Below are 12,403 nucleotides of genomic sequence, written 5' to 3'. Positions count from 1 at the left end.
CTTTATCTTATAAGATATTTAGGATAAAAAGCGCTCGAATTTATGTAATTTAAATAGATATGTACCATAATGCCTACACACATGGTTGAAAGATATGTTATACATTCCATTCACGGAGACTCCACATTCGTCTATTTGACAGCCCATTTCCCGCACACGTCTGGAATAATCATGTTTTCATTGTATACAGAGTCATGCGATATTGAAAAATTCTAGTAACAGCACATTAGCTGATTTATACTATATATACAATATATTGCCTTTCTCTTCTGTGTTTTTAAATTTCATTAGGCATAATATAACCCTTGTGTTGGGGAGCGAGCTGGCGTAGTGGTTAGAGAGCGGGACTTCTGTCCCTGAGGTCCGGGTTCGATCCCCGCCAAGTCACCAATGGAATTTATCTAAGTGATAATGCTGCAACCCCTAGGCCTGAAGTATGGGAAAAACGATCCCAGGCTTATGACTAGCGTCCTAGGAAAAAAAAAATATATATAACCCGTGTTTGTAATAAGCCTAATTAATTGCTGTAAAAGTGAATATAAATGGCAAGTTGTTGATGGAAAGCTTGGATGTAGGAAGAATTAACTCCGAAACAAGCGAGATTACAAAAGTATGCATGAATGCTTTGTGGTTTCAATCGTGGTTCTTATTTCAAAAGTTGGAGTAAAACCCTACGTTTTACGAGATGAAAGTTGAAAATTACGTGTAAATAGTGTTATTCCATCCATCGTGCATAAAATTAAAGTAAATAATTTTCTGAGTGAAAATTAAACTACGCAATTGATAATGTACAAAATTTAATCATCTTGTTTGATTTTGCAAATATACTTTTTTTTGGATAAGAATATTTAAGCTAATCGAATATAACAGATATAAAAACTACTGCATTATTTAGCTAGGTACAGTTAAAATATTTACAGACCCACAAACGTAATTTAATACCTAGGAATTTTTAACGGATCCTAAAGGTTGGAAGTGCTAGGGATAAATAGTTTTACAAAAAAGAGTTTAAAAATAGTTTTACAATACAACAGACACAACGTTTTCCAAGTGTACAATTAGATATTAAATTAAGGTGATAATAAAACTTGTATACTAATCTAGTACGATCAAAGTTTTCAGTAGATAATGCAAGCAGTATGTATTGCTCTGAAGGTGCAGATAAAGGACGTTTTTACTCAACGTGCTTTGAAATTGTTTTGGGAAATTACTCTGTATTCAATAGTAAGGATATTTTTCCTAAGCGGTATTTACAGAATCACAGCCTATAAAATGATAACTTAATAATGTATCCGACCAGAATAATTATTTGTAGAATTGTGCTACATAAACATACAATTTACTTATCAAAGTAAGTTTGAGCTAATTCTGGAATATGTAATCCCAATTCTGGAATTTAGGGCTCTTATACTTGGTTAATGTTTTGTAAACACTATGAATTAATAAATTAATGTAGATTTTAAACTATATATTTTCGGTATTGTAAAAAAAATAATTTGGTTACCAACGGAATTTAAACTTTAAATAGCTTACAAAGGTTCTAGCAGGCCTTTATAACGAGTTGTCTATCATAGATGTGTTTTATATGAAGATAACGTTTCTCAACCTCTTAAACCTCGTTAATGTTATTAGTTCGGATTTTATTACTAATCTTGTCTTCAAAATATATGAGAAAAGTGTTTTTTGTAAACGAAGTTTTTTAATTAGATTACTATACAGGGTGATTGATATAAGTGTGCCAGCCGTTTTATTCGAAAACTATAAGAGATATCAAAAAAAGTTAAATGGTAAGTGCCTTGGATTATTTATTTAAAAAACTGTAGTCAAGTCGAAAAATTATTTTAGCCGCCATTTTTCCAATATGGCCGCAAACTTTGATTTTTTTTATGGAACACCCTGTATTTTATGATGTATTCTGGTAGAAAATGTGATTTTAAGACGATTTTATTTTCGTGATTTTTTTCATAAACCTAAACGTTTCAATGATAATAATGGTTAAAGTTTTGAAATTTTTGCATGAGAAAGAGTTTCGATACAGGCCTAAGCAAGCATGCCAGTTGTTTTATTCGAAAACCATTCAAAATTTCACAACTTAAACCATTATTATCTTTGAAACGGTTAGGTTTATGAAAAAAATCACAAGAATAAAATCGTCTTAAAATTACATTTTCTACCAGAATACATCATAAAATACAGGGTGTTCCATAAGAAAAATCAAAGTTGGCGGCCATATTGGAAAAATGGCGGCTAAAATAATTTTTTTTACTTTACTACAATTTTTTTTCTAAAAAGTCCAAGGCACTTACCATTTAACGTTTTTTGATATCTCTTATGGTTTTCGAATAAAACGGCTGGCACACTTATATCAATCACCCTGTATACAATATGCCTTAAAATCTATCAAAAAACAGCAATTTATAAATGTATAAACATCATTTTTTACTTTGAATCCTCTTATTATATCATAATAGTTTTACTCATATCAATCATACACACTTCAAGCAAAATGATTAAATGATTTAAGATCCTCAAATTATAATAAATCCTAATCTTCTAGCTCGTTTAACATTCTCTATGAATTCGGTTTGCAAAAGTTTCAGAGTTTTACGGCATTATTAATTATCTTTTACTATTGCACGTTGCTCATAAATTATTATTCCAATTTTCTCAAAAAGGTACTGTATATTAAAAACAGGATAATTTGTTTTACTACTGACAACACTGTAATAACCTTTGAACAATAAACCTATTTCAGTTGGAAACAAACATGAGACAAATATATGACAATAACAAAAAATTTAGTTTAATTATTAAATTGTTAACGATTTAAAGGTTACCTGTAGCTACAAAAAAAGGCATGAATAAATAGGCTATAATTTTTTTACTCCTAATACATCATGGTATACATTGACTGCTACATAAAAATAAAAATAATATTTTACATAGAAACTCGTATGGAAATTGACAGATAGTATAAAAAAACAGACTGATAAACCTTATGTAGCCTATGTACAATTGTAATACGATTGTGTATTTCTGTTATCGAGTTGATCAAAACAGGATTTGTGGTAAGGGATGAGATTGGGTGATTGGTTGTAGGTTACATGGGATCAATGTTGATTGGGGTTCGCTCTGTCAAATACTATAATCAACGATACTGCAGATTTTACATTGTACTTTGTTTGTTATAAAAGCATTCTTGGTTTTTTCCTTGCTGGATAAAATATGCAAAGAATTCAATGAGCTGACAAGAATATGAATAATACTATCATTAGTTTTACACATAGGTTAAGATTTTACTTAGAGATCTGGTTTTGGGTTTTGAAACGAAAATATCAATTTTATGTGCAAATGGTTTTGGTTTTACTCAGATTATGTTAAATGTCCTGTATATATTTGTGTAAGAGTATAAAGAGTTTGAACTAGGTTTGGAATATTTATGAACACTCGGCTATAGATTTGAATATGGTGTAAAGTAAATGGTACCATACACGTCTAATAAAGGTATTCAAATAAAAAATTCAGAATAGTATCTGGGTTTTACGTTGTTTATTCAAGAGAATTAAATCAATAATTATGATAATTTATGTCAACTGTTAGATATAAAAATTAAAGTTAAACTCTTTATTTCAAGGTTAAATGCTGGGTGTGCTTTCTGACAGTTTTTTTCTCAAATATAACAGTGATGTTTACAATCCCTTATTCACCAGACATACTATTTTTATGATATTCTTATTCTTTATATTCTAAAACTTTCCGGCGGTATAAAGTAAAACTTTTTATGCTGTAGCTAAGTGTGCAAACACAAATATTGAAAAGATAAATGTTTTATTTTGTTGAGAAGAAACTGCTGTAAAATTTCTCAAGGTAAGATTACATTTGTTAAATAAATTTCCATTTTTCGTTTTAATCTTTTTTTTATAATCCAGCTGCTAAAGCTTAAAAAAAATATACGAATAATTTTCAATTATATTTAATTCATTTTTAAAAAATTCCCACATATTTCATAGAACCATTGTTGTATAAAAAGACACGAATCGTTGCAAGAACACTTTAAACGTACAACGTTAAACAACTGAAGAAAGCAAAGATTAACGTTACTTACTACTCAATGTCAGACTAGCAATTTTCTTAACGGCCTTGCTGAATCCTCGGCTAAAGAATCGGATTTGAAAAGGGGCTTTCCTCCCGACGTTTTCTCTTAATACATTTGATTACCTATGTAGTTAATTCTAACCTACATAAATAGCTCAGGAAATCGGTTAAAATTTAAATAAATTAAATATTTCGTAAAATAATATTGTATGGAAATATTTACACGAATATTAATGTTCGGGGAATAACCCATCCGATAAGGAATATAATTAAATAAATGTCGTCAAACATATAATGCTGTAGTATTTGTAAGTAGCTGAGTATGGTTACAGTACTCGCCTGAGATTCAAAAGGTTGCCAGTTCGGCCCAAAAGGCCACATTCGTGGATTTGAACAAGGTAGATCCAGAAGTATCCGAAGTAGAACCAGGTAGACAAACCACAATACGTAGATAATTTATTTATGAATTTAGAATAATTTTGTCGTAAATTGAAGTAAATACCTTGCCTTAACTTCACAAAACAGATTCCTCAAATTATACAAATCCTTCAAACTGAATGTCATAATTTTATATTGAATTCACTATGATAATTATTAAACTTCTATGCCATGCATAACTTCTACTTAGTAGGGTAAAGCGAAAGTTAAATGATAATTTCTGAAATTGTATGAAATAGGTACTAATAATTCTGAAGCGGTGGAATTTCATCACATGTGGAACCTCGGTTGTTGAATGTAATTGGAATCCGGAAGATCGGTTATTGGACGACAAAGGTTGAACAATGTGTTTCCCGACATGTTAACTATTTCACACATATCTTGTTTGCTATAGAGTAAGTAATTATAAAGTTTTTATTAATAAAATAAAGAGCCGATGCTACCTATCCTTAGATTTTATAATTAAATAATCGTTATTTAAATAACTAAACTATTTACAGAGACATTTTATTATATTTTATTTTTTGGATCGTTTTTACTGACAATTTTCTTAATATCCAAATTTTAAAAGTGACATTTAATGTACATTGTAATCATATTCCTTTACAAATTTATTTTAAGGTATATATTTCATAATGTTATGTAATAAAAATTACATGTTAGCTATGTAGCTTGTTGATGGATGATGGGCCACTTTAATAATCATTAAGCTCTTATAATTTTTATTGTTCACTAAAACTTTATAAAATATGAACAAAAGTGACGAGCAAATTTCACCTTAACCAAACATCGATCACGTTTTAAATTATAGTAGAATTTAATGTATAAAGATTAAAAAATGCAAGCTCCCACTGAAGTTTTACTAGGCAAAGCATGCGTGTAAAATGGATATTATCACTATATTAGAAATAATTATGCTGGTTAACAAAAGTAGTGTTTCCGGTTCCTTTAAAGTAAAAGTTGTTGGGGTGTTTCCTTTGTTGTTGAAAATTTTACTTTTATTTATTACGTCATAAAAATCTACAATTGGTCCCTTTCACTGATTTGTTTTCTTTTTATAGCCTATTTTCTTTTTTGTAACAACTGGATAACTGTTACATCCAGATTGTCAATAGATTGGTAAAATTATTCACCTAAATTTATTGCTTATTACATTAATGCCCGGGGTTTTCAATGATTTGTGGTTTTCTTCTACATGGGTAACCTTAGGTAGGTATTCAACTGAGACTTAGTAACCATATTTAGCTTACCATTTTAGGTTAAAAATTGTAAGCTGTAACCTCTACACCAAGTTCAGAAGGTTATGCATGGAACTTATTACAATTCAATGTACTTTACACCAAAAGACCAAGCTTTGCACGGATTGAATTAAACATTAAATTTATTATGAATGTTAATTAGCATAACTAAAAATATTGATTATGCACGGTAACCAATATGAAAACATAGATGATACAAAGAACACATTTTAATACACCTTTATAAAAACATACAATTATATTGCAATATTACACTAAGCCCTTTTTACTGAGCCGTTTTATAACATCAGCCGTTTTTATTGACTGCAGCTACGAAAAGATATTGACATGGGCACATTCAAGGGCTGGATGGCGGAAACTGGATTTAGTTTCCAGCCCCAAATACCCCATAATAAACAAAAAAATTTAAAACCCTTGGACGAAAATATAAGTTTGTACGTGTACGTGCATGATTAGATTAATTAATTATATTAATTCGATTAGATTCTTTCTGTAAAATCCACTAGATTACAGTTTTGCGGTAATTTACAATACAAATGTTTAGGGAATGTAATGCAGTAACGTCGTTTAGTTATATTACAGAACCATTGAACATTACAACGACAAACAGTGCAATATCATTGGAATGCTGTGAATGCGTTAATGAGTGATGTATTGAGCAATGTGTTACCAGGAGTGCCAGTGATCTTGACATAACTTGTGTTTGACTGTGTTATCCACGCCTATTGATGTTGCCGTTTGTATTTTATAAATTATTAGGTATTTTAAATAAATAAAGGACAAACATTTAATCTATATTGAGCACCCAAGCCGTTGTGTAAAACATTCTAGATCTATAATTGTCTTTGTTAATATTTGTCCTCGCATATGATCTTTTGAAAATTTTTGTAATGGATCGGTTCAATTATTTTTTTACTATACTACGGGGTATGTTTGATTCATATTTTCATTAATTAGATAAGACAATAACATCTTGCATCTGGAAAGATTCCCGTACGAGATCGAACCAGCGACCTTCAGATTTGAATGCGAGACAATCATCCTTATAAAAGGTTTGAAGCATTTTAAGGAAGAAAAACTGGAAAAGTCGTATAGCGTTATGCCATTAGCAGCAACACTAATAGAAAATCTTTGGTACAATGACATGACAACCAGATAGCTATGTTACCAATTTTTGTTAACATACATTTTTAAATTCTTAGATATAAACCGGTTGAATCTTATTTTCGACATTAATTTAAGGTGGTCTTAAGGCGTTAATTTAAGGATGATTCAATGCGTAAGAATTTCGAGAATTTTTATACGACCAATAATATTTTTAGCGATAGAAATTATTATATTGAATATTCATAATACATAAATGATGTAAGCTTATGTTCAACAACATATCTGTGGCATAATGTATCGCTTATCTCAACACCTCTATTCATTGAATTAGGCAATCAAGCAGAAATCCTTGATAATCAACCTTAATCTTTGAATCAGGTGGATTCCTAATCCCTAAATTGTTCACCGTAAATACAATAAGGATATTTGGTCGCGTCCATAGTTAAATGTGGATTTAATTCAAGCCAATATTTAATTGTAATGTGTCTAAAGTTATTAACATTCAATTTAAATATTGCAAAACAGATTTGTTTATATGAACATTTACTAGTAAAATATGTACTGTAGTTAAATATCTTTTTGTCAGCTCAACCAATTATTAAATTATTATAATATTTATTTTGGCAGTCAAAATATCCATACAATCTAAAATGAAAACTCGGTCTTCAAGTCAAAATAGATTTATGTTTTGTAAATGCAGGGCTGTCACCTAGGTGCATTTTCAGGCAAGTGTGCCAGTGTACATACTAAGTACTTTCACATCATTAATCTATAAGAATTAAGGGAAAATTTCAACCAGCTAATAAATATTCTGAAGTAAGCTACAAGCGAGTAAAATTTACAGCTCCCTTGGAAACAACTCATTTCCTTTGTTTCCTTGAACAGATTACATTCCTGTCACCACCAACAAATAGAAGATTGTAAACTCTTAAGGTTAAAATATGAAATAATAAACTATTCATGGAATAAAACAACGTATGCCTAAAATACACTCTAATTTATTACCAATATGAGGTAACTATAAATAATGTAGAACTATTGTTTTCTGTAATATATTAAAAAAAATGAAATAATGTAAGTTAGAAAGTCTAAAATATTTGTAAATAAAGTTTTTCTTGGACACTTTAACCGTAATATTTTGTACGGAATATGTCTATTGAAATAAACTGCTTGGACCTCATAACCTTTACTTTTACAGGTGTATTTTAGACATCTTTAAAGATTGAAACATAATGCGATGCAAGCAAACGTATAATTTTAATAAAGAAAGAATGATAGCTACTTCAAGGATAAGGTAAATCAAAAATAAAGTTGATGTATTTAAAAATATTTGTTCATATTATGTAAATTTAAGAAAAATACAATCAAAGTGAAATCGTAGCATTGTAAGTATGTTTTAATTTGCGTACTGTATATATATATATATAAATATATAATATATAGCCTATATATATATATATATATATTCGTTTTTATAGCTGAATTTTTTCCTATGGGTGACTTGAGGCGGAATAATGTATTATATCGATCTATGGAATAACCTTTGTAATTGTATTATGAACAACTGATATGTAATAGTTATACCATGACAAACTTCAGTTATTTAATAAGATTGCCCATAGCATAAAGTACCTAATTAAGTTTAACTCAAATTACTTATATTGTAAAATCAAGTAAGATAACTTTGGTTAATTTACTACCAACAAATTGTGTCTGCTTTTTAAGCAAGGACTATTACTATGCAAGGAACTATTGCATACAATTATCTGGGATAACTATCACTGCTAATGTACAAAAAATGCTCTTAAATGTAGCAACTTAACTCTCTTCACTTGCACCTGATTTGCATTTTTTCAACCTTTTTTTGTATGGTTAGGTGTTATTAAAAATATACATTATAAAAAAGATTCAACATTGGAGTTACACAGAATCCAGGATTATTTATTTTAGAAGAATACATTAAAATCAAATCATTCATTTTATGCCAAGTATGGTTTGCAAATAAGTTTACAGTTAGGACTCCAGAACCAAAAAAATTAATTGGTCTATAGTCTGTGGTACAGGGTAAAACGATGTAAAATGAATTGTACAATATTTTTTTAAATGGGAATAAATTAATCTTGTACATAGGTTGCATTTTAGACATAACCAACAAGTAAAGTCAGATTCCAATTAAATTCCCAATAACACTCAACCGTGTAAACAACAATGCAACAATGCATAACAGCTGATCGCTTATGAAGTGAAGGAAGCAGGAATGCCAACGTATGAGCTTGTTATCTCTAAGTTATAGATTCTTTGTGCATGTAATTTTTCGGCTTGAGTTTAGTAACAAATTAACTTGTATTATATTGGATTGTTGTATCTGATAATCGTTCGTTTTCTTAGATCGTGGTAGCTAATAATAAAAACAGGTTTGTAAAAAAAATTTTTATTTAAACAATTTTTTAACAAGTTCTTTAGATTACCTTCCGCGTTCTTGATACTGTCATTCGCAGAATACCAAGTTTATTCACGCTCTTTAACTCTATTTGGTTCATGATATTCTGTTGTAGTGTTCATATTTTGATATTTTATCATACAAAAGGATTTTTACACGAATAGAAAATACACATATCATTAAATATTTTAATAAAAACTTTTAAAAATAAATTTATTTTTTCAACAACGTGTTCTATAAAATGCATTTAGAGTTAAGTTCAATCCTTTTCTGCCTTATGTGACAGACTTGATATAACATTAAGGACATTTAGAATTTAAGAAGTTATTGTGGGTAGAAATCATTTCAATTGTGTCCGACATTATATTATAAACTACAAAATTTAAACGTTAATTTAAATATAAAATGTTTAAGAGTGTAAACGTTAATAGGTAAGAGGGCTACAGTTTTGTTTTCACCAACCATTGAATTAGTAATCTCAAAAACTAAAATGATGAGAAAAATATTAAGTAAAATTTTTGTGCATATAAAGCACAAATGAAGCTATACAGATAAGGTGTAAAATATCAACACTTTAAACATAAGCACTTTTTAATTTAAACATAAACCTAAACCAAAACCTAAACCTAAACTTAAACATAAACCTATGTAAAAAAATTGTATTTTAAATTAATCTCGTGTCATAAAACTAACATCGAAATAAGTTAATAAACACGTAAATGAATGATACCAACAGCAACAGTTAGTTTAAAGAAGTGTTTCCATTTCCTCTAACGTGAGAGTTGTTGAGGTGTTTCCGTATCCGGTGTCAACTCTCGTTGTCATTAATTACGTCACACAAAGCCACTGGTTTGTCCACTCACACTGATTGTTTTCTCTTCACTATCCGTTGTATTCTTTCATAGTGGACATTGTCTGGGACGAGTGGCGATGTTATCTTCAAATATGAAGATTGTTAGTTTGATTCAGATTCTGGATACAAATTAGCTTTGTCTCTAAGCGTGTCGACAACTCCCTTGCAAAAGAAATAAATGCAAATTTATGTAAAACTCAAATTAAAATTAAAACATTTTACAGACGTACAGTGTTATACTATTTTTCCATTTATTAATATTTACCTAACTTATAAAGCTGAAAAGTTGTAACTTGTTTATTTATTCATAAACACCACGTTGTCTTATCTGCTAAGTTTTCCAAAAAAAAAACACATTTTTCGTATATACTCAATCACAAATAATTATTTTATTTCTATACAGGGTGAACATTTGAGAATGAGTCTGTGGCAGTAACAATATCTCCACAATTAATGGTGTTTGTGCTGAATTATGGTTAAAACCACGGTTAGAGTGTAAACTTAAATATAACTTTATATTGTTTCACATTGAAAATAAACTAATATTGACCATATTGAGCAAACCATTTACAAATACATGTGCACTTTATAATTAGGATTGTTTTATTAGTGAACACAATTTCTACGTTTATATTCCCACTTCACAAAAATCTACATAATAAGGCAAACCGAACTGCAAATAAACTACAAAGAAAGTGGGCAAGTCCTTAGATCCTTTAAAACGATTTAACTTAGGAATGTTTCATAAAATTGAAAAACCACTAAATTCCTTTGACTCAAAAACTAAAATATTCTCCATGATGTCATTTTACAAAATTTGGTATAAGATTAATTAAGTTTTCTTTAATATGAATTTGATATTGTGATTGTCTAGCCTGACAGCTTTTCTTGTGGTAACAGATAAACAAATAAATTGCAAAATTTTTGAAACATCTAACACACTATATAGATTAAGAGTGGCATTTTCTAAAATAAATTGAAAACATAAATATTATTTAGAATGGATTTAAAGCTAACGTTCCACAAATACCGTTCTTGTAATTGATGGCAACTGACGAGGTAGTTTTTCAACATGAAACCTCGCATTTTCTCTCTCAGTTGCCATTATGTTGTTATTGCTTTGATCGAAATTTGCATTTGTTGAACGTGTAACACAGTGAATTGTGATCCAAAAATTACAATTTTACAAAGTCTTTTATTTTTCCTAGGCCCGACATTCTTTTAAGAGGTTTTAACATGATTATTGAGCTTGTAAATAGTTAATAATTAGAATAAACAATATAGTCTTGCATTCATATACTCACGAATGCCAACACAACATTTATATATGCAACACACTTCAATAATATATCTTGGCCAATCCTTATCTTGAACTCAAAGTGTATTGATAAACGATAAAACGTTTTAAGATTTATTCCATAACTATTCACAAATATTAATGAATCTAATTTTTTTTTTCAGGTGAAAAAAGAACAGCCACAATCTTCAATAAGGTACTGTAAAATTGAACACTCTTAAAACATTTCTAAGTAATATAATATTATTATAATTTATAAAACGTTGTTTATTTATAATTCAAGACTGTGTTTCGCCTGGAGGTGTACGGTAATGTTTTTGTCTAACATAATAAAAACTGTTATTTCTTATTATGTGATTTTACTGCATTGAAACTATCCCACAAGTAATGCGGTTTAACAAAACCTGCTTACTTTGATATACCCAATATAAAATAGAGTTTTAAAATTGTGGAATATGTTAAAACCATCTAGCATACACTTAACCTAAATGTACTAGAAAAAGTACAATTTAAAAGTTTGCACAATGTTATGCCGAGTAAACGAAAGCGAAATGAACTTCAAAATTGAGTTAGCAGGTGGGATTTATTGTTTTGTTCCCAAAGACTTTGAAGATTGATTTTACTTACGGAAATATCTTAAACTAGCAAAGTAACATGACATGTTTTTGGCCATTGAAATGTGTCGTAACCCCAACGATAGAATTAAGGGAAATCTTTGTAGAAAATATTTATAGCTACTAAAAGTCGTAATTGACAAAAATCTATTTATTTCCTTTTTTACAAATCCCACTGCACAACATTATAACCTCGTGGTTACTATGGATGTTCATTCATGATTTCTTTGGAAACTTAGTATATAAAAATATTTAAGGGTTTTTACAAAGAATTAAAAAAATTAACGAAAAACTAAAAAA

At 29.1% G+C, this 12,403-nt stretch overlaps 1 protein-coding gene across 3 annotated transcripts in view; it reads left to right on the top strand.

Moving 5' to 3' along the window:
- Nucleotides 1-12,403, top strand: part of LOC129004336 (lachesin-like) — a 180,872-nt gene that overhangs the window by 84,386 nt on the left and 84,083 nt on the right. For all 3 annotated transcript variants that reach the window (XM_054432894.1, XM_054432891.1, XM_054432892.1), the window contains exon 3: nucleotides 11,654-11,685. The gene's annotated coding sequence lies outside the window, so the exon portion shown is untranslated. The remainder of the gene's footprint in view (nucleotides 1-11,653; nucleotides 11,686-12,403) is intronic.

Source organism: Macrosteles quadrilineatus, unplaced genomic scaffold (genome assembly GCF_028750875.1).
Source record: "Macrosteles quadrilineatus isolate MER2022 unplaced genomic scaffold, UCM_ALF_1.0 Scaffold_9__3_contigs__length_116548681, whole genome shotgun sequence".
Lineage (NCBI taxonomy): Eukaryota > Metazoa > Arthropoda > Insecta > Hemiptera > Cicadellidae > Macrosteles > Macrosteles quadrilineatus.
This window is presented reverse-complemented; position numbering and strand designations above follow the sequence as displayed.